Source organism: Micromys minutus, assembly GCF_963924665.1.
Source record: "Micromys minutus genome assembly, chromosome: 19".
Lineage (NCBI taxonomy): Eukaryota > Metazoa > Chordata > Mammalia > Rodentia > Muridae > Micromys > Micromys minutus.
Genome location: NC_137954.1, coordinates 35,750,108 through 35,772,578, shown reverse-complemented (window position 1 = coordinate 35,772,578; position 22,471 = coordinate 35,750,108). Strand labels below are relative to the sequence as shown.

General features: G+C 40.8%; 1 protein-coding gene across 6 annotated transcripts in view; it reads right to left on the bottom strand.

Moving 5' to 3' along the window:
• Positions 1 to 12,709, bottom strand: part of GIGYF2 (GRB10 interacting GYF protein 2) — a 118,383-nt gene extending 105,674 nt beyond the window's left edge. For 5 of the 6 annotated variants that reach the window (XM_080932722.1, XM_080932724.1, XM_080932725.1 and 2 more), the window contains exons 1-2: positions 12,642 to 12,695; positions 5,824 to 5,888 (exon numbers count right to left, since the gene is read on the bottom strand). The gene's annotated coding sequence lies outside the window, so the exon portion shown is untranslated. Of the gene's footprint in view, positions 1 to 5,823; positions 5,889 to 7,429; positions 7,572 to 12,641 lie in introns of all 6 variants that reach the window. The other variant, XM_080932723.1, reaches the window with a different exon arrangement.
• Between the last annotated feature and the right edge of the window lie 9,762 nt (positions 12,710 to 22,471).

Here is a 22,471-nt window from a genome sequence, read left to right as displayed (position 1 = left end):
CTCAACAGTTAAGAGTACTATTGGCAGTCCTTCCAAAAGATTCAATTCCCAGCACCCACATGACTGCTCAAAACCATCCAATTCCAGAGGATTTCCAACAGCCTCTTCTGGCCACTGGGCACTGCATGAATACATGCAGTGAGATATTCAATGTGACCTAGTTTTTGAAAACAAGAACAGAAAAGATACTTTAAATGGAAGAGTACTTGTTGCTCTTGTAGAGAACCCAGGTTCTAATCCCAACACCTACACAGCAGCTCACAACAATCTCTATGTCTTGTTCCAAGGGCTCCAATGCCCTCTTCTGGCTTCCTCAGACACCAAGAATGCATACTGTGCACATACATACATACATACAGGCAAATACTTATAAGCATAAAAATAAAGACAAATAAATCTAAAAAGGAGGTTTTTTTTAATTTTTTATTATTTTAATTTTGTGTGTGTGTGTTGCCTACTTTTCAAGTCTGTGCGCCATGTACTACCTGGTGACTTTGGATCCCCTGGTACTGGAGTTACAGATGGTTCTGAATCACCATGTGGTTGCCAGGAACCAAACCTAGGTTTTCTTCAAGAGCAACAGTACTTATAACCACTCTTCTCCAGCCCCTAAAATAAAGTTTTAAATGATACATGCCTAAAATCTGAACTCTCAGGGAAAAGAAGCCATAAGATTGATCAAACACAGGATATCAAAAACTATCTCCAAAAAAAAAAAAGAAAGAAAGCCAAGGGGGCTGGAGAAATGCCTTAGAAGATCCCTACTTAACTGCTCTTGCAGAAGAAGACATGGGGTCAGATCCCAGCACCCACACTGTGGCTTACAAACATCTCTAACATCAGTCTCAGGGAATTTAATCCCTTATTCTGAACTCCTTGGGCACCATGCACGTAAGTGGTGTACATACACATATAGGCAAAACATTTAACAAAAGAGCAAAACACTTAACTTCTAAAAATATATAAAAATATATAAAATTTTAGACTCAAAATTTACTTATTTACACAGTAATAACATTCATTAAAAACTATCATTCACTGAATAACTACTTCATGCCAGGAATTGCTTAGACATTTTAAATTAATTCTCACAATTTCCCTAGGATAATGAAGGTTAGGAAATTAAGATTACAAGTGTTTAACTTGACTAAACCTTCAGATAATAAGTTGTTTTTGTTGTTATCATTAAGTATTATTATTATTACCATCAGAAAATTAAATACACACATCTCTCTGCTTTTCACTATATACTGATATGGCCCTCAATACTGACTAATCTTTCTTATTTTATTGGTTATTTTATTTATTTACATTCCAAATATTACCCCCCTTCCCAGTTAAACCCCCATCCCCTGATCCTATGAGGGTGCTCCCCCATGCCCCCGCCCTCTCCTACCTCAGTACCTATCTTTCCCCTACAGTGGGTCATCGAGCCTCCACCTGACCAAGAGGCTCTTCTCCCATTGATGCCAGATAAGGTAATCCTCTGCTACGTGTGGTTAGAATAACTAATCTTAACTGTATCTGGAATCAACTAAAACCGAAGATGCTGGGTACACCTATGAGGGATTTGATTTTTCTTGATCAGGTTATTTGAAGCAGGAACACTCTAAATGTATGTGGCATCTTCTGGCGACCACCCACATAGAGCTTGGGAAAGAAAGGTTGCTCTTTGACTGCTGGCCTTCACTCTCACAGGTGAGTTCTTCTACCCTGCTGCTGCGGCATCCCTTCACTAATACTAAACTCACCTTCTTCAGGATTCCAGTGCAGCCTGGATCAGCAGCTCTCCAGGAATCCTTCCAGCCTTTAGGGTCAGATTGAGACTGAAACATCCAGCCTCGTGTACTGAACTACTAGGTTCTCAGCCTCTTCAGTATGAGAAAGTCGTTATTGGACTTCCTGGATTGAATCCTGTAGGCCAACCTAGTAAATCCCCTTTTATCTCCCTGAAATTTTTATAATAAATTGCTTCTTCCTTTCCTCTATTTTCCTCATTCCCCATTACTAAATCCCACCCCTTTCGAAACATCATCATAGCAAGCCCCCTTTTAAGGAAGAGCATATTATTAAACACAGAAACAGGTGTGTAAAAAGCTTGGACATCTTCCAAAAAGTTGTCAAGTTTCCAAAACACAAATTAAGGCTCTCTGGCCACTGCTCTTACAGGATAGCTTCCCATCCAGTTACACAAGGGCTATGCTTTGCACATTGCTCTATCAACTCCCAAGCAGATGATCCTAAAAGCCCTTGGATATGGCTACCTCCTTCACAGCTATGCCATGATGTACATATTATATATTATCTAGACAATTCTGCCATCAGTTAATTATCAACCTAAAAACTAAGTCCTTTAGAAACTAAAGCTCCTAAGACTTCCTCCAGGTCCAAAACAACTTGAATACAAAAAATTGTCTCAAAAAAAAATACTAGCTATTAAAAATTACTCTAATAAAATGTAATGTTACCAACATTTTCCCTACTGCTTTAAATATATATTTCTTTTTGTCTTCCTTTTAATGAAAAAATAAACATTTATCATTCTAAAGCTGGTTGTAAAGGCACATACTTGTAATACCAGTAGAGGGAGGCAGAGGCCAGCCTGGTATACATAGCAAGTTCTAAGCTAGCTAAAGCTATATAGCTAGACCTTGTCTCAAAAAAAAAAAAACACCACCACCACCAACAACAACAACAACAACAAAAACCACCTCATCCTAAGAAAAACTAGGGTACCGTCAACATGGCAATGTTTCATGATAATCTTACTCTTGAGCCCATGTTTTCAAAAGAGGAATGAATATCCGGGGTCTATCAAATTTTGAGCACAGAAAACATGGAAATCTTTGAAAAATTACAAAATCTGAATTGTCTTACCTCAAAGTCCAGACAACTCTTCAGCTATAATCTACTAACTGAGACTCTGACCTGGGGAGATGGCTATGTCAGCAACACACTTGATATGCAAGCATTAAGACCTGACTCTGAATCTTCAGCATCCACGTAAAGTCAGACACAATAGATGTACTTGTAATCTGGCCGATCTGGACAATTGGTGAGCACTGGGCTTGGTAAAATCCTGTCTCAAACCATTCTCAAACCTGTCTCAAACAATTCAGGAAGCTATCTAATATCATTCTCTGGCCTTCGAATGCACATAAACACATGTAAAAATATATCCATATCTATGTACATGGCACATACCAAAACATCTTCAGCCAGTAAAGAAAGTATAGTAAGAAGTAAAATCTGTGACTACTGTTACATAAATATACTACCTCTATTAGTAATTCCTAGGCTTTCCATTTTTAAAAAAATCTAGATATGTGGACTGGAGATGGTTCAGCAGGTAAAAGCACCTGTTGCCACACTCACAATCTTGAGTTCAAACATAGTGGAAAAAGTATTTCCTTCCTCTGACCTAAACACACTAAATGTACACACAGGCTAAATGTTAAAAGGGTTTGATATATGTATCTATGGAGAGGGGATATAATAATGTTTGTTTTTGAGATAGTGCCTCATTGTGTATTTCTGACTGTCCTGGAACTCACTATATAGACCAGGCTCACCTTTAACTCTGAAATCTGACAGCTTCTGCCTCCCAAGTACTGGAATTAAAGGCAAAGTATCACTACACCAGGCTATAAAATATTTCAATTGAAAATTGTAAGTCAACAAATAAATAATGCTAGAAAAAAATGTTCCACTGGGGGGAAAAAACTACCATAAACTGGGCATGGTGGCACATGCTTCTTAACTCCAACAGTTATGGAGCAAAGGCAAGAATATTACTCATGAGCTCCAGGCCACTCCAATTCTACATAGTAGTTCAAGGCCAATAGGGCTATATCATGTGATCTTCAAAACAAACAAACAAACAAACACTAGAAGGGATCAGTGACTATGAAGTCTTCAATGGAACACATCTGTAACCACAGCATTTAGGAGGTAGTCAGGAGGACTAGGAATTCAAAGCCAGTCTCAGCTACCTTAACAAATTTGAAGCCAGCCTACATGAGACCCTATCTCACAAAAGTTTAAAGCCAAGTGTGGTAGTACATACCTTTAATTCCAACACTCAGGTCAGGAGGCAGAGGGAGGAGTGTAAATACAAGGTTAGCCTGGGTCATACAGTTGAGACCCTGTTTCACACATATACGTATATAGACATATACACAGTTTACTTAGGGAACAAAGGATGTAGTTCAATAATAAATCGTGTGCTTAGACATATCCAATGCCCTCAGTTAGACCCCTAACACTATACTAAAAACACTAAATTTACTTCCAAATTTCCTAATAATGTATAGAGATGTAATTTCTAAAATCTATACTGTGTCACTCATCTTACCCAACAACTAAGTGCTATTACTCTTTATTCTTGCTTCTTTTCTTTGTATTTGGTTGGAGGGAGGGGCCAGAGAGGGGTGTCCAACTATTGTTCTGGTTGGCTCTGCAAGAATGTGGATATTATCTATAAATTCCAAATATAGTTTCATAAGCTTATTACTCTAAGAAGTACCAACAATTAACATATATAAAAGCAATCAGCAATTTTCCCACAAACCAAAGTCACCTGTTTATGCTACTTTGCTAAATTTCTAACCTGAGCTTCCCCACCCCCAAATATAAAACTTTTGTTAAAAGGCTCAACTGGGGCTAGCAAAAATAGCTCAGCCAGAAAAGGGGCTTGTTGCTAAGCCAGACAACCTATGTTTGATAATCCCTGGACATAGTATAGTTGAAGGAGAGAACCAATCCCTGAAAGTTGTCCTCTGGCCTCCACACAAGTGGCATTTACTCCTATACACATACCCACATACATATACAACCTAATAAATGTAATTAAAAAAAAAAAAAAGAAACTGGGAGGTTCCAACACTGATGCAAAGTAAGAATTACTAGGCCTCAATCTCCAAAATAAGATGCCTAAGTACATCTTCAGGACATTTAAATTTAGCAAGGCATACAAAAATTGTTATAGAATGCTAGAACAGAAAAATGTCTAGAAGTTTCTACAGGAGCTACCTTAGAAGAACTACCACTATACACTCTCTCAGATCTGCCACTAGTCGAGGCAAAAGCAGACTGTCAGCTCACTATACTTGTCCTTCTAGAGCCCAACCTTTGCCACAATTAGATGAAACAAAGATGGAAAACCACATGAAATGCAATCCGTCCTATCTCCTTCATAGGAGCTGGGACCCTGAACTAGTCATCAGTTTGCACAAGCTTATCTGTGACCCCAGGGGTGAAGCAGCCATTTTCTTCTACATGTTTATTAAAGCATGAAAGTCCTGACTATAGAACCACAACTAAAACAGAACAAAAAAAGCGAATACTTACAAGCAAATAGGAGAAAAGTACATGCTCGATAGACATCATGACTCCCAAATACTTCCCAACTCCTAGTCCACGTTCCTCATGAAGTAACAACTCTTGAAAATACCTTGGCCTCTCAGTACATTTGCCCTCAAAACATTGTTCTTCCTGCTCCTTGTCATCATAAACATTACAGCAGTTTAAAACACAATGTCACACTACGACCAATCCAGAAAGGATATGTTATTCTGATTCATAAAGGATCTGAAGGGTACCAGAAGTTTCTTTTCAGTATCTGTAACCTCAGAAAAACTAATGGACAAAAAAAGAAAAAAAGAAAAAACTGAACCCAAAAACCAAAAGTGAACTCTACTATTTGGGGCTAGATAAAATTAAGATAAAAAAACTACCTAGCACACTCGAGTCCCTGGCCTCAGTCCTTAGGAGACAAGGACAACTGTCATAAACACACAACTCTGTGCTTCCCTTCAACCTTACCTGTTCAAAAGTTCTGTTATCTCACAGCAAGAGGTTTCAGCAAATGTCTTCAGGTCTTTTTAACACTGCGAATAATAAAAAGTATCGATGTAAATCTAGCAGTCTCAGTAAACTTTACAAGAAAAAGGTTTTCTCACAAATGTATTTTATAGGAAATAGTTTTCAAGCCTGATTAAAATACTAGGAACATCTGGTATGTTTGTGAATCAGACCCTCTGCCCAGGACAGTAGCATGTGCTTGTAATACTCACAAGGATTCCTAGACAGTACAGCAAGACTGTCTCAGAAAACTGAAGTCTAGTCTCTAAACAAACTAATCTCTATCACATCTAGAGAATCTCACTAGTTCTACAGAAAGATAGAAAAAGTACAGAACTTTAAAGTCCTAAGTAATTTTGATGACAATGACAAATGAACACAACTTAGGAACTCAAAAGTCATGACTTGAGGTTTCCCTTCAGAAACTGCTTCATAGGGCTCTGGTACTAACCTTTAAAGCATATCTGATGGCAGGAAGGAATACCAGCAGCATCACAACAATGTGAGTCCTGTGCAAGTAATACCCAAGCACCCAGAATCTGACTGGTGTAAAATGTCTAAAAGTAAAGCCTTCAGGTGTGGCTTCAGGGGCCAAATCACAACCTGCTTGTTTTTGAGACAGGGTCCAAACTATGTAGTCCTAACAACTCATAGAAATCCACCTAACTCTGCCTCCCAAATGCTTATATTAAATGCATCTATCACTATGTATGGCCTGGGCTATAACTGCTTAGAACCTTAATGACCCACAAGTGGATCTGAAAATAGTGTTCTGGAGCACAACGTCAAGTAGGTTCTTGGCTAAAATAAAATGATGACAAGAACACTGTCCAAGAAAGATCAAGCATGGTGGCACATGCCCATAATCCCAGCATGGAGGCAGAAAGACAGGAGGGCCATACACTGAGGTCTGCCTGGACTACACATCAAGAGCTTGTCTCAAAGGGCTACAAAGAGGGCTCAGTGGTTAAGAGCATTGGCTGCTTTTCCAGAGCACCCAGATACAATTTCCAGCACCCACATGTCTCCAATACCCTCTTCTAGCCTCTACAGGCACCAGGCATACACAGGATATACATGCAAACAAAGCACCCATACAAACACAGTAAATTTTTAGTTAAAAAAGATAAGTTGACAATTTTATGAACTGTAAAGAAACAACTTGAGAAACCCCACTTCACTTTTAATTCTACAAAAAGGCATATTGCAATGTCACCAGACAGCCTTAAAAAGCTACATTTAAGATTTTTATGAATGTGTGTGTGTGTGTGTGTGTGCACCTCCAGGAGGGAGAAATATCTAAGGAGGCCAGAAGAATATCGGCTAGAGCTGAGTTGTGAACCACTGGGTGTGGGTGCTGACTGAAGCCAGGTCCTCCTAAAAAAGAGCAAGTGCTCTTGGATGCCAAGCCATTACTCTACCCTCATAAACTCTATATTTTTTTAAAAGGAGAAAGAAGAAGGGGCATAACTAGACAATACAACTATCCTATAGAACATATCTAAGGTATCTTCTAAGCTTAAGTTAATACAGCCTTTCTGTTTAAAAAAAAAAAAGTGTTTCTTACTATAGAGAGGTAACCTTGAACACTTGTTTTCTTGTTTTTTGAGTCAGTCTCTCTTGTAGCCCAGGCCGGTCTTAGAAGGTGACCTTGAACTCCTGATCCTCCAGCCTCCACCTCCCAAGTGCTGGGTCACTGTACACCATGGCTGTTTAGAAAACATTGTTATAAAATTAAGTTTTGTAACTTACAGAAATAGTCTTTAAAGGTTTCTTTCCTTTTTTCCTAACCTCACATAAAACTAATGGTATCATTTTATATCCTAAGAAATTAAGTGTATTTTTCATTCATATAAGTGCATGACAACATAAAAAAATAATAATCTAGTCAAAAATATTCAGATCTGGGCTGGAGATGTATATAACCAACTCCATGAAGAGTATTTGCTTGCACGAATGATGAATGAAGCTCTCGGCTTGACTCCCCAGCATTAGGGGCATTGGGAGGAGGCAGGAAGCACAGGCTAGTAATCCTAGCACTCAGGTGGAAGCAGAAGGATCAACAGGTTCAAGGTCATCCTCCAATACATAGTTCAAGACTGGCTAAGACTACAGAACCTCCTGTTTTCAGGGGGTGGGGGCACAACTGTGTGACGGTTCAGTGGTATGATCACTTGCCCTTAATCCTGATGGCCTGGGTTCCAATTCCTGTAGCCTGTATGTTAGAAGGGAAGAGCCAGTTTCACAAAGTTGTCCTCTAACTTCTACAGACACAACACACAAATTATTTTTAAACAAATTCTTTAGGGCATTAAAATCCAATGGCAACTCTATATCTACCAGAAACACTAACAAGGGAGCTACCAAGATGGCTCAGGGAGTAAAAGCAGCTGCTGCCAAGCCTGATAACCTGAGTTCAGTCCTTGCAACTCACATAGTAGAAGGAGAAAACCCACTTCCACAAGTTTCCACTAGGTAACCTCCCCAGGCACTCAATGACATGGATATTCATATACCCACATACATACACACGCAGACATACATACCCTAAATAAACATAATTTTTAAATAATACTAATAAGGGCTAAGGGAAAATTGGGGGATGGCAGATTTTTTATAAGTATTAACAAGCAATCTTAAGAAAACTTTAGCCAGCTTTGGTGGTACAGTGATAGGATTTTCTAAAGAAGATGAAGGCAAAAGGATCATAAGCTCTAAGCCATGGCTAAATATTTCTGAAGGCTGGAACTGATGGCATACTTTTAATACCAGCTCATGGAAAACAAAGGCAGGAAGATCTCTGAGTTCAAGGCCAGGCTGATCTACAGAATGATTTCCAGGACAGCCAGGGTTATACAGAGAAACCCTGTCTCATCAAAAAAAAAAAAAAAAAAAAAAAAAAAGCCCAAAAGAGACATTTCAAACTGTTGAAGAAAATGGAACATTTAACTTGCCTAAAATATGTTAAATAACAACATAAATTGTATATTCAACCTGAGACTGGCTCAACTATAGAATAAAACAGAAAGTATAGAAAATTTAATAAACTAAAGGAGAACTGAAAAAAATTAATCATTTTTTAAATGGCACAAATCATAGATCTTTGAGGAGGGCCAGGACTAAAACAAGTTTATTTTTCCTCCTAAAAAGGTCTTCCTGGACAAGCAGTTACTACCAATTCATCTTCCACTGTGAAGGTCAACAAAAAGAATACATGTACAGAGTGTTAAAATGCAGAGTCATGAGAACAAATAAGACATCAAAGAGTCTAATTTAAAAATGTCATTTCAAAAGCTCAGCAAGGGAACAGGATGTAGATGGAGTGAGTTGAGCACTACCTAAGCACCATTATTACTCTGTCCTCTAGCTGCAAAGCTTCATTCACACTCTGCCTTGGAATTCCTATCTTCACATGACTTTGAAGCAAGTCTACTATAAGTTATTTTTCATATAGGCAATCCATCAGCTCCAAAAATCAAAATACTAAATTTATCAGGTAAGTTAAAATGAAAAGTTATTAACTCGGCCATTTATGAATATGAAAATAAGCTGGAAGGTCCTCAGAAAAGTCCCCAACCTATTAAGCAGCAAATTAATTTGAGATCTAGCTTAAAAGGTAAAAAAAGAAAAATAGAAAACACTCTACACAAGCAAAATGATATAAGGGCTATCCACAGAAGTTAGGAGAGGGTCCCAGAGTCAGTCAAAATTAGGCTGGACTGTACAGAATTAAAACTCTTCACTAATCAATTGTGGATAATTTGGGTTAATATATTGATTCATTCGATTATATTCATTAATCACCAGTATCTAAGAACAATTCCCCACTTCCAAATATTCTGAAATGTCCATTCTTTTCTGTTTAGGCAGTAAGTACTGAGGACTGAACCTGGACATCGGGCATGCTAGGCAAGTGATCTATCTACCTCTAAGGTATATTCCTAGCTCTTCTTGGTCTCACCATGTTACCAAGTAGTCCCTGAGCTTGCAAAATGCTCCTACTTAGTCAATCAAGAAGCTGGGATAGATACCCTTCTTTAAAAGCCATTTCTTGCTGGGCAGTGTTGACAAACATCTTTAATCACAGCACTCAAGAGGCAGAGTCTAGAACAAGTTCCAAGACAGCCAAGGCTACACTGAGAAGCCCTGTCTGAAAAAAATCAAAAACAAATAAAAACCCATTCTTTTTAAAAAGTATTTCCAGGCAGTCTAACACCATCACACCTAAAAACTTACTTTTACGAAATTCATTAGAATTCCAGAAATAAAGGAACATCGTGAGTTTTCCAAATGAATGAGGGAGGGATCTTGGCTCAAGTCTATAGAATCTGATTTTCCTAAGACTTTTCCATAGATCTCAGAAACATGGGAGGCTGAGGCAAGAAAAGGGCAAGTTTCAGGTCAGCTTGGATTACATGCATACACACTCTCTGAAGGTGAGCAATGAATGACCCACCTCACCTTCTGCCAAGAGGTGTGTAGATACATTCCAATCTGTTTCTTCCAGTCTCTCCAGAGAGCCTCAGTGCTCTTCCCAGCAAGCTCCTGATAGGACCCACCTAAGTTTTATCTTCTTATCTCAGATCTTTGCCCTCTTTTGCCTCTTGGTGAGGTACCCTGCCATCAGGTGCTTCCTCAAATTTTAGCTTACCTGTAAAGTTTCCTCAGGAGACTAAATTTAAAAACTGGGCTGGAGAGATGGCTCTTCCAGAGGTCATGAGTTCAATTCCTAGCAACCACATGGTGGCTTACAGCCAATCTGTAGTGGGATCTGATGCCCTCTTCTGGTGTGACTGAAGACAGCTACAGTGTACTTATACATAATAAATAAATAAAGAAGTCTTTTTAAAAAAATTAACCTTTTCAACAATTATTATCCTGTCTTCCTATCTCTTTTTTCCATTACTCCTACATAAACAGATGGTACCTGCATAGAACTGTTCAACTCAACAAGAGCTTGCACTTGAGGTAAAAGCAATATGGATTCAGAAGAAGTCATTCCTCACATTTCGAATTATGATTTCTTCCTGAGTTAGCAATATGTAGTACAATACTCCCTGGCATTGCTGGCTAGGACCAAAGAATCACAAAAATCACGTAAAAATCTTAACCATAGAGTTACAAAAGAGAAATAATCAAGAGAAATAATAGGAGGCATTGCTGTTATGAATGGGCAGCAGACTATCGCTTTAAATGCATTCTCAGCTTACATATTTCAACTTTCAATCAGTTTAAGGAACACAGCCCCATCATGACATCAAGAAGTATTTGTATATTTTTATTTAAAAGTATTGAGATGTCTAGAAGTGAGCTCAACAGAAACGGAGATGTTTGTTCCTTAGCATACAGCACTGTGGTACTTGTAGTCCAAAATAAAAGAACGGCAGCATATAGTACATAGTCTCTCCTTCCCTAGCCACAAAACCCTAAAGCCCTTGTCAAGCACCAAAAAAGGTATGGTCTTTTCCTTTCTAGCAAAGCACTAACATCATCTATGTTAGCCCCTCAATGTTGGTATTTTTCCAGACACATGTCACTTCTAAATGTTTCTCTAGTGTCTTCTAATATGACAATGAAGTACATGTCCCAGTCTAAGCAATCAAAAAGCTGCTACACTAGGATAGCATCATTAAATGAGGACAAAGTATGTGTTCTAACCAAAAAGGAAACATTCTGCCAGTCAGAGCCACAAAAAAAGGGATGAAAACTCATGTACAAAAAGTATGATGATCTAGAAAGTCATTTGTTACCAAAGAGGAGAAAGTGCATGAGAAAAACTACAGTCCCTGAATACAAACTCTGAGCCATAACTACCTATAATCCAAGGTATATGATACTAGGTGGGAAGCCATCACTGATCCGAGTCCCTGAATTTCTTAAGTTATGTTGGAATACTTACCTTCCTAATAGAGCCACTAGGTGTGTTTAAGTGCTTTGACTTTCAAGAAAACGGGAGGTGAGGGGAGACGGTTCTAGATAAACGCAAAGCAACGTTACTGCTTCCCAAACGCGGTCACACAACCTACTTCTTCCACACCCTCCCCTTCCTTGCTGGCTTGATTGATATTTCAGCAAACTGAAGTGTTCAAGAGTGCTTCGTGGGAAACTGCTCGCCCATTTCAACCCAGTGTGAACATTCGGGTCCCCGGAGCTGCCCCGGGCTCTACTTTCCCAAGCCGCTCAGTCCCAGGATCAGATCATGACTCCACCTCGCCTGGGGCCTGCTCCAGACCAGTCCTCCAGCCGTGGAAGCAATCTTCCCCAGTCCAGATGCTTGGTGGAGAAGGCAAGGGCGCACCTCCCCGGGGCAGATGCGGGCAGGAGCGCCGGCAGGAGCAGCTGTTGGCTCGCAGCAGCTGTTAGCCGGGGTACCCCGAGGCTGCGCGGGCGACCGGCCCCGAGGACCGGGCAGCGGAAGGCGAGCCGTCCGGCCTGACACTGCCCACCCCGCCTCCCGCCTTCTCTCCTTGGTTTTCCCCGCGATGCCACGGGAGCGAAAGCAGGGAGCTGCCCTCGTACCGGACTCTCCCGAGCCCGCCACGGCCCTCGCATGGGAGGAGGTTTCTGCCGACCCCGCACCTGCCCTGTCCCCATGTCTGACGCCCCCAGCCGGCCGCGACCGCTGCCGGGCAGCCTGAGTGTGTCCATGCGGCCGGCTCGGGCCGGAGCGGCGGGGACGCAACGGTGAGCGCCAGGCCACGACAGCTCGGGGTGCTACGGCGGGGACTTGGCGCAGGATGGCCGCGAGCAGGGGAGACACACATCGAGCCACTGGTTACCTGCGGTCCGGGACAGGAGTCTCTCAGAACCCAAGTCAATCCTCAGCCTCAACAACACAAGATGGCCGACACGTCGCCACGCACGTCACGTGACCCCGCGCGCTGGCCCGCCCCCCGACCCGCCTACATCCCTGCCTCACTCCCCTCCCTGCTCTCCAGCTTCCCACGACATCTTTCCCTTCCTCTACGGCCCGCCCCTTCATTCAGACACGCCCCTTCCTGAAACCCGGATGCAGAACTGGGAGAGGGCGGAGCAGGAGTAGCGCAGGCGCACAGTAGAGCCTTTGGCTGCATCTCCTAAGGCATTAGAGTTGAGCTGGTGTCCCTAATTGGAGTCTGACCAGAGGCCCTATGACTCACTGTCCAATGCACCCAATCCATTGCCGGTTTGCAGTACAAAAATCTCTACCTCACTTATGAGCTGGTTTCCCAAGCTAGAACTTTTCCACAGCTTTTGGTCTAGCATTCTCCTGACTGTCCATCATGGGGCAAACTGTGAGGCTGAAATTCAAAGCAGTTTCCTTTCTGATAGAGTGGAAATTCATTCTGGAGTGCTGGAATATGACAACAGGGAAGAGTTTCAAAGTTCCTACTCCCTCCCACTACATGTGGACCTACATCCCCTTTATATATACTACCTTCCTATTTTAGGGTTGCTAGATAACGAATAGGAAACCTGGCATACAGAAAACAGGAAACTATCTGTTGTCTTTCTGGAATTCGTATTTAGCTGCACATACTATACACGTCGATTTGCTAAACCTGATACATCTACCATTTCAAGTCACCTGGGTCTTTCTGGGGCCGTTAGTCTTTTCCTGCCTTTCTACCATCTTTGATGTTTGGGATCAACTCAGGGTTTCACACAAACACTACAAAACATCCTCCAGCCCTTTTATCATAGTTCTTTCCATCAAACCCCCCCCCCTTTTTTTTTTCAAATATACTCAAATGTCTTTATCTTAAAAGGAAATGTTGAAAACTTAAGTTTCAGAACACGGCGGTAGACTCCCAACCTAGCCTGTTAGGAGTCCTGGATTCAACACTCAGAATATATATATACCTACTTCCCCCTCTGCCTCTCTGCCTCTTCCTGAGTCTTGATTCCCTTTCAAAGTCAAACTATACAAAAGATCATTAAATTCAGAGAGTGATGATTAATCTTGACTATCAACTTGATGGGATTTGTAATCACTTATGGAAACAAATACCTGAAAATTTTTATGAGAGATTTTCTAGATTATGTTCATTTGTGTGGATAAAGGGGGAAACACCGTTCCATAAGCTAGGCTTCTGGAGTGAACAGGAAGGAAAAGATAAGGCGCACAGAAGCATTCAAAGTCATACTCCACTTCCTGAGCTTGGGCACAATGTGACCTCAAGCTTCTACCATCAGGACTCCCCCATCAAGGTAAACCATACTCTTGGACCGTGAGCCAAAATAAGGCCTTTATCTCTTAAGCAAATTCTTTCAAGGTATTTTATTACAGCACCAGGAAAGGTAACTACTACATGAGGAAAGAACAAAGAAAAGGGAAAACATGGATGATGCTGGATAAACTCAGCAGCGTTAAAGTCTGGCCCATTGAAGAGCTGTATTACAGCTTCTGGTGTTGATGACCCTGACAAGCAAGTTTATGCTCTCATGAAAAAAGAGTTTTGGTTTGGTTTGATTTGGTTGGTTGGCTGATTTTTCACAACAGGGTTTCTCGGCAAAGCTCTGGCTGTTCTGGAACTCACTCTGTAGACTAGGCTGCCCTTGAACTCACAAAGCTCTGCCTGCCACTTCTTCCCATGTACTGGGACTGAGACAGGGACCACCATCCCCCCTGGCTCATAGTGAAAACTTAAGCAGGAACTCAAAGCAGAAACCATAGAAAGGGTTACTTACAGGCTTGTTCCCAGGCCCATTCTTACCTAGTATTCTTATACAACCCAGGACTGCCTGCCCAGGAACCTTGCTGCCTGCCATAGATCAGGCCCTTCTACATCAATTAACAACCCAGGCAATCCCCCCACCAACAAGCCCACAGGCCAATCTAAATTAGGCAGTTCCTCAATGGGGGAAACCATTCCTTTCAGATGACTCTAGGCTGTGTCAAATTGACAATTAGGGTTCATTAGAATACTGCCTTGAATTTAAACCACAAGAAGAGACCCATGTATGTGGCTTTTTCATCGACAGCCCCAACTAAAGCCTCAGCCAACAGCCAGCATCAACAGCCAGAAGACTGAGTGGAAAAAAACACTAAATGAATCTGGCCCTGCCAGTCAGGTCATCCCAGGGCATCAAAGCCCAAGACGTCATGAAAGAGAGACAAGTACCTTCACGGCACTTTGTCTGAATTCCTGATCCATTGACTCCTTCAGCATAATAAAATGAACACTTGAAGCCATTATGTCTTAAAGTAATTTGTTTACAGCAACAGAGTCTGGAACATCATGATTGTGGATTAAACTGTGTCTCCCAAAAAGGTATGCTGACATCCTAACCCCCAAGTACCTCAGAAAATGACCTTATCTGAAGACAGGTCTTCAAAGGCTACTGAAGATAAAATGAGATGAGTTAGAGTAGGCACTAATATAATATGCTTGCTGCCCTTATAAAAATGGGGAAATAAAGCCAGGCCTGTAATTTCTGTTCTTAGGAGGATGAAGCAGGAGGATCACTGTGAGTTCAAAGCTACACTAAACTATATAGCAAAACTCTCTTTCAAAACTCATGGCGGCAGGGGAGCATTAGACAAAAATACACACAAGGAGAATATCATTGAAGATGAAGGCAGAAGTGAAGGTGATGTGTCTACAAGCTGGGGAACACCAAATATTGCTGGCAACCGGTGAGAGAGGCATGGAACAGAGTCTCTTTCACAGCCTCCTAAATCAACCTGCAAACAATTTGACACCAACTTCCAAAACAAACAAGATGTCTCAGTTGCTTTTCTATTGCTGCGAGAAAACACACACACAAACACACACACATCATGACCATGGCAACTTACAAAAGAAAGCATTTAATTGGACTTACAGTTTCAGGAGGTTAGAGTCTATGGTAGCAGAGCAAAGGCACGGCAGTACAAAGAGTTAGAGCTCACATCCCAATCCATAACAAGTTGAGAGAGGATGCTACAGAATATTTGAACCTGTTCCTTGTCAGGGTATGGCTCAGCCCTTAGCACACTGCTTTAACCCCTCTGACTGAAATGCAGACACACTCTTCATACTCACCTTTCATCCCAAACAATGAAGGTAAAGTAAGTTTGTAGAAGGAAGCAGCCATGTTTGAAAGTCATGTCTAATTGAGTGGCATAAAAAGAAAAAGTGACAAATCAGAGAAAGAGTTGACAGAATAAGATATGCCCTACTCTCTTAAGAAGAGGAAAGGAAAGCTCCTTAAGGGAGAGACAGTACAGGAAGAAGAGAGTAAAGTACAGGATACATAGAGTTTGTGGAGAGCAGAGAAGGAGAAGTAGGCAGTGTTATGGGGACAGTTGTACAGACTGACGAGAGAACAAGCTAAAGAACAGAGGTAAAGACAGAATGTGAATGAGCCAGAAAATTAAAAAGATTGCTTGAGTTAGTCTAAAGCCAAGCGCAACAATTCAGAGGCAGAGAGAAAATCCAGACTGACTAAACTGACTGCGAGAGGAGTTTGAACCATAACAGCTGAGTTGAAAGAGCCAGCTAGAGAACAGAAAGAACAAGAAAAGTTGAGCTTTTCACCAGTAAGTTTCAGAGGCTGAAAATAATCTAGGCCTAGATTAGATTGTACAGAGGCTAGGAGCTTCCAGGACTACACCTAGGTTAGCAGACAAAGGCAGTAAACCTTACAGATGACAAGTATCCAGGCAAATAAAAAGTACTTATACACAAGGACAACGCTGGGAATGGCCAAGTCTTTTGAAACCTCAAACCTGTTCTCAGTGACACACCTCCTCCAACAAGACCACATCTCCTAATCCATTCTGTGATGGCTCCTCTTGGTTGTCAACTTGACTCTTCTGGAATTGACTAGAAACCCTATTCACTGGGCACTGTAAAAGATTTTTAGCTAATTAGCTTATTTAACATGATGTCTCAGTTTCTTTTATATGGTTTATTTGAAGGAGGAAGACCCACCTTAAATCTGTGCCTCACCTTCTTGTGGCAGCCTATATAAGAAAAAGGAAGAAAGAGGCTTCTGCTTGTTGCCTACTTGCCCTCAATCTGACTTCACCAGCATTAGGGGCTATTTCTTCAGGACTCCCACATATACTGAAGACCAGCTGAGACATCCAATCTTATGGATTAAACAGCTACTGAATTCTCAGATTTGCTGTTGGGAGACAGACATTGTTGGACTATTACAGGACAGAGCCTGTAAGCCATTTTAATAAACTCTTTTTAACTATATATACTTATATATGTATATATTATATTTATATGTAATATGTTATATATTATCCTTATATAATATGTTACATTTATATAATATATCGTATATTTATATAGTATTTACATTGAATATATGTTTATATTTTATATTTTATCACTTCTATTTGTCTAGGAAATATTGATTAATACACTCCCAAAACCGTCCTACCAACTAAAAACCATGTATTAAAACATGAGCTTATAGGGACCATTCTCATTCAAGCTCCATACATGATTAATTTAAAATATCTGTTTTAAGCCACTTTGGTGCAAGTTAATGCAATCCTCATAAAGGTGAAGAGACAGACTGTTGGAATGAAGGGTCAGAGGTAATGTGAGCTAAGGCTCTGAGTGTTTGAAACCCCAGGTAACTGCCTATATTCAGCAGAGAAAAATTTCATGCCACTGGAAGGAAGAAATATTGTTGATAGAGAGAGATGTCTGGTACATTAGGCTAGAAGAAGAAGCTCATCTCAGCAGAATCAGGAAAGGACCAGCTAGTGGTGCCAACTAGAAATGGGTCAAGAGATATAGGCCTGATGAAATAGTCTTGGATTTAGTACCTAGAAATGTCCAGGCAAGAGGCAAAAGTTAGGAAAGATGATGATAAGAGGAGGTCTGGAAAGTTTAAAAGTAGAAGCAAAGGGAAGAGAACTATTGGTGCAGAGGCCAGTAGCCACTCAGATTGTGACCTGCTAGGGCAACAGTTTGCATGAAGTTTGTCCCGTGTGGTGATTTGAAAGAAAATGGACCCTATAGACTCAGAGAGTAGCATTATTAGAGGTATGGCATTATTGGAGTAGGTGTGGCTTTATTGGAGGAAGTGAGTTTCAGGGGTGGGCTTTGAGGTTTCAGAAGCTCCAACAAGGCTTAGAGTGCCTCACTGTATCTTCCTGCTGCCCGCTGACAATTGTAGAACTATCACCTTTCCAGCACCATGTCTGCCTGCATGCCACCGTGCTTCCCTTCATGACAATAATGGGCTGAACTTCTAAACTGTGAGCCAGCCCCAATTAGATGTTTTTCTTTATAAGAGTTGCTGTAATAATGATGTCTCTTCACAGTAAAAGTAACCCTAACTAAGATATCCTTAAAGATCCATGTGTTAGAAGGTTGGTCTCCACTGAGTACAGTTAAGAAGTAGTAGTATTCTCTCTTACTCACCTCTCTTGCTGTCTTCCACCCTTGTGCTCTCTCTCTTGCTCTCCCCCCTTACCCCTCCTCTTTCCCTTCCTTTCTTCCCTCTCCCTTCATGTGCTTATGGCCCAGCCTCTCTACTCCTCTCTTCCTTCTCTCTCTTTCCCTCTCTTCTCTCTGTCTCTCTCTCTCTCTCTCTCTGCCTCTACTAACCTCTTAACTCCCCCATGACCTAAATAAACTCTATTCTACACTAAAAACAAAAAGAAAGAAAGAAAGAAAGAAAGAAAGAAAGAAAGAAAGAAAGAAAGAAGTAGTATCATCATCAAGAGTTGGGTCCTTCTGAGATTTGATTGGGGTGTTAAGGGTATTTTCCTGGAACACATTAAGATGGTTCTTATGGGATTCTGATTGTTCCTGTGAGAGGGCATTGTGAAAGAGCTACTCCTCAGGTTCTAACTTCCTGTCTCGTCTTCAAGGTACTCTTCCTTTCACACATACTTCCATCACAATGCCATTGCCATTATGTGCCACACCATAGGGACTGTGCTATGCTGGTTGGATTACTAACCTCTAAAACTGTGAGTGAAATGAGCCTCTTTTCTTAAAAAGTTACCAGGCTTCAGTATTTTATTATAGTAATAAGAAATGGACCAACATAGAACTCTAAGAGGTTTGGCCTAGAAAACAAAGAGAAAACACAAGGAAGATTGAAAATACCAAACCAGACAGCTGAGGAAACATATTCAGGAGAGGCCACAGAGATGATAACTGTGGAGATAAATCCATTTTTACATTTCAATAAAGCATACTTTTACTATAAAATTTCTTAGACTTCTTCAATTCTTTGGATGGCTAAGAAAATTAAGCCATAAAAAAAAAATCTTGGAAAAATATGCATTCTTTTATGTCCATGGTATGTCTCAAAACATGTTTTCTTAGTCTTTTTCATATCCATGGGTTCATATTTCTACTGTCCCAGAGAATTTTCTGGGGCACAACTGAACTGTTTCTCTAATTTTCTTTCTAGTTGTCCATTCCAATCTGTGATGATTTAGTGTTAGCTGTCAACTGGAGTCACAGAGAGGATAGGCTTTTATGGAAGATACTTATAGGGGATTATTGTAATAACACTGGTTGATATGGAAAGACCTGCCAATTTTGGGCAACACTCTGCCTACTGTGGGCAGCACCATTCAGTAACCAGGATCCTGGGATGTATAATGGACAGAGAAAACTAAGGAACAGTGTGTCTTCATCCCAGTCTTCTCACTAGATGGGATGTGACCAGCTACTTCAAGCTGCTGCTGTCTTGAGTTCCTAGTAATGACAATCTATTTAGAATGTGGGAGTAAACCAAGTCCCCCGGAAGTTGTTTTCCTTGAGCTATTTGGTCACAGCAAGAGAAAAGGAAACTGAGACATGATTTCTTTCTTATCTGTGTATTTGTTTAGGAGGGAAGTTGAGAAAGGGTCTTTCTGTGTAACCTACACTGACTAGACACTCTGTCACCCTGCCTGGCCTCTGATTCAAGATCTTTCTGCATCAGCCTGCTGAATGATAGAATTACAAGTATACATCACCACTTCCAGACTCTGTTGTTTTTATTTTTAAAAAAAAAAATTAGCACAATAACTGTGTGTGTGTGTGTGTGTGTGTGTGTGTGTGCATGTTCATGCATGCCACAACCCAACATCACAGGACAACTTTCAGGAGTTGGTTCTCTCCTTCTACCATGTAGAACTCAGGTCATCAGACTTGGTGGCAATTCATCTACAGAATCATCTCATGGGCTCCTTTTTCACTTTTTAGTGGAAGTGAAAGGTTGAGGTTGGTTTTATGTAGCCTAGGTGTTCTACAGCAGTTTCTTCCAATGATAAAACATTCTGTCTCCCAAGAAAGTAAACAATGCAAACTAACTTACCCTAAAACTTACCAGATTCACTTGGTCCTTCTCTTCCAAGAATATACACTGAGGACTACTGACAGTCACTCTCAGACAAACCAAACTGCAACAAAGATTCTCAGATCAGACCAGACTAACCTCCTGGATGAAACATATTAACAGAGCTGCCTGGAAGAGGTTTAGACCAACTGAGGACCTGGAGAGGATACTCTCCAACCCTGCAGGCTTCTAGCTTTCGAGAGCTTTCTTATCCATGCTGGGATGGGCTTTATTGATGTTGCTGACTTTAAATCATTTCTGCTCCTGTAAGTAACCTCCACCCATACTCCTGTAAGTAGCACCAGTAAAACTCATTGGTTCACCAAGTTGCACTTTAGTAATATCTGTATTTTGTAGTGGGGCCCCTATTTGAGGTGAGTAGACTTGTATATGTTGTGTCTCCTCAGTAAAAGTCTGTCACACATTAGGTAGGTTGGTAGGATGGCCAGTTTTATGTAAACTTGATAAAAGGTAAAGTTATCTGGGAAGAAATAATTATTTTTATTTTTTATTACATTTATTTACTTACTGTGAATGCTGGGAGAGGAAGTCCAAGTCATGATGCACATAGAGGACAGAGGATACTTTCTTAGAACTGGTTCTTTCCAGACAAGGGAATCTTAATGGCTCCTTAACATTGCCTCCATAATTGGATCCCCACTGCCTCATAAACAAGGCTTGATAGCACAAGTCTGTAATCCTAGAATATGAGGTGTGAAGGCAGGAGAATCACAAGATGAAGATCATACTTGGCTATATATATGCCAAACTCAAGACCAGCCTGAAATACAAAAAGACCTCTACCTTGAAAAATAAAAATAGTGGTGTCTGTAGTGGCAGTTATTATATATACTATGAAAGCAATATCTTGCATTTTTTTTTAGAATCAAAAACATAAAGGGGAAAATCTGGCCTATGTGACTATGGGGTCTCCTCCTCTCTGTTTCATGTGCACAAAATGTTGCATATATGAACAGGAACGATGGGTTTCTGCATATATGGTACTACTCTGTTCTGGGGATACTGTGGATATCTTGAAGCCCATGTGGTTGCTGCTGTCATGAAGTGTCCATTCTTCTTGGGCAGAAACACAGTTTTATGCATCCCATCTAAAACAGACAAGCCAAACATGTAATGTCACCATGCATATTGCTGTAACCCTGGCTTTCCCCCCAACAAACAAGATGTCTTTTGTTTTCAATGTTCATTTCTCTTGTGGTAAATATTTAAAAAGTGGTAACCTCTTACCCCGTGCTAGTGCTGGCACCATTAGGGCCATATGGCACGTGTGGACCCAGCTGCTACTCTGCTACACAGTCCGCAAGCTGCCCTTTCCACTTGGTTCCCTAGGCAAGTAGTTACCATGCCTGGCACACATGCATTTCGCTCTGAGGGTCCTGAGTATTCTCACCCAGCTTGGGCAACAGAGCCGGATCTGCACACTCCAGCTGCCTCTCAGCTATTGCTTTCACACACTGTCCTCCGCTGCCTGGTAAAAATATGACTCGACAATCAGTAACTTATCAAACAGATTTATATGTTAAATTCTCAATCCACAATCCATCCAAACAATGAATTCACTTCTAATTAATAAAGATATAAACCACCCAGTTAGACAGGATAAAACTGATCTAGTTCACCTTGATCCAAACCATCCTCTTCTGCCATCTCCATTTTGATTCTTTCTCCTTCCTCCTCTCTCCTGCCTTACAAAAACTTTGTCCCTGCCCCACACTCTACTGTCGAATCATATATTGCCTTGACACCAACTTTCACATTTCTGTGAATGTGTGATACACCTGTGGCCAGACTGACTGCTTGCTGTCAAGGGTTTTATTGTTAGAAAGAACACTGACTGAGAGAAGTAGGGGGTGGACAGTAAGGCAGTGGATATGATCAAAATACATTGTATACATGTATGGCCTTCTTAAGGAATAAATAAAAATAATATTCTCTTTTTAAAAAAGAATACTGTATAGGTTCCCTTAAAATTATTTTCTCTTCTACCTTGTCCTTTTTACTTACAGGAAATATTCCAAGGTCCAAAGTCATGAAGGAAGGCGGAAGCAGCCATTCGAATTCTTATCTTAACACCAGAGAGGCTGGGACAGGAAGACTGTGAGTTCCAGGACAGTCTTGGCTACTCAATGAGACCCTATCTAAAAACAAGTAAGCAAACAAACAAAAGCCTATGGGTGCCTCTGCAGTGGGCACCTGCCACTTTCTAATGACTTCTGCACTTAGAATACATTCCCATGTTTGGGTAAAGTAAGATTGTTAATGGAAAACAGGACCTGGCAGCACCTGCTTTTTTTTTTTTTTTTTTTTTTAATAC